This window comes from Crocodylus porosus, unplaced genomic scaffold (genome assembly GCF_001723895.1).
Source record: "Crocodylus porosus isolate Cpor-Errol unplaced genomic scaffold, CroPor_comp1, whole genome shotgun sequence".
Lineage (NCBI taxonomy): Eukaryota > Metazoa > Chordata > Crocodylia > Crocodylidae > Crocodylus > Crocodylus porosus.
In genome coordinates this window covers 28799652-28800898 of record NW_017728913.1, presented here as the reverse complement: position 1 = coordinate 28800898, position 1247 = coordinate 28799652, and positions in this window count along the sequence as shown.

Sequence of the window (1247 nt, the reverse complement as noted above, 5' to 3'; positions counted from 1 at the left end):
ACCTGTCCAGGTCTGCTTGCAGCTGCTCCCTGCCCTCCGGCGTGTCCACTTCGCCCCATAGCTTAGTGTCATCTGCAAACTTGGACAGAGTATCTATGATCTTATCTCTTTTATTATTATTGCTGCACAAACTATTTGTTATAGGAAGACACAGTTACTGCCTGAAGGCGTTTACAGGTTAATACTCCACTTCTGCAAAAAATTACATTTCAATTGCTACTGCTAATGAGCAAAGTTAAGCATGGGCCTAAATACACAATGCAGACACCAAATACATTGGAAGAATAATTTGTCAGAGAAGACTCTAAGGCCTTTCTCTTCTTTTCCTTTAAGTTGTGGTTGTTTGTATTAAGAATGTTCCATGCCCCTCATTGTTTTTAAAAATACATCAAAAGTCCAGTGGGCAGCATGAATAATCAGACACAGCCCATGTGCTTAGATCAATAACTAATCATTACTGCTGCAAATTAATAATAATAATAGAAATATAGGGCCAGAAGTGTCCTTAAAAGGGTATCTAGCCCACTGCTCTGCTCAAGGCTGGGTCATCTTTCTTCAAACCTTTCTAGGCAAGTATTTTATTTAACCCATAGTTAAAAATTTCTGATGATGGATGTTCCACAACTTCCCGGGTAATCTGTATCTGTTCCATTGCTTCACTACCCTCAACGTTATAGTCATGATTAATGCACCACATTGCACACTGAATTAACTGTGTTGATGCTACAGCTCTAAATGTTTTTGGGTCTGGAGCACAGAGAAATTCCTGCGTAGATGCGCATGGACTGTCAGCTTTTCAGATGGGGAAAGCGCAGCTGAATGACATGTCCACATAGTAAATCACTAGAAGTTCTGGGGTTACATTTCAGAACTTCCTGGGTATGCTGGGGAAGCACTATGTAAAGCTAGCAATGGGTGAGGTAGACGGGTGTATTCTGCTTTCAACTCGGAATGAGTTCAGAAGCCTCTGCGTGACACTGTACCATGCCATGGAGACCTGCCCTTTGGCTCCCAACCTTGTACTCATTTCTCCAGAGCATTACTGGAGGAGAGATGGGCCTGCTCTTAATTATCTCCTGAGCTACTTAACCAAGTATCTGCTTATTGTTTGGGCTATGGTTGAGGCCTCTCCCCTCAAAGACAAGGAAATCTCTGTAAATCTCTAGAGGGCTCCACCATCACAGTTGCAATCACAGTGCTGTAATGATGGTGCTCAGATGCCAAAGCAAGCAATAATTGCAGACAGA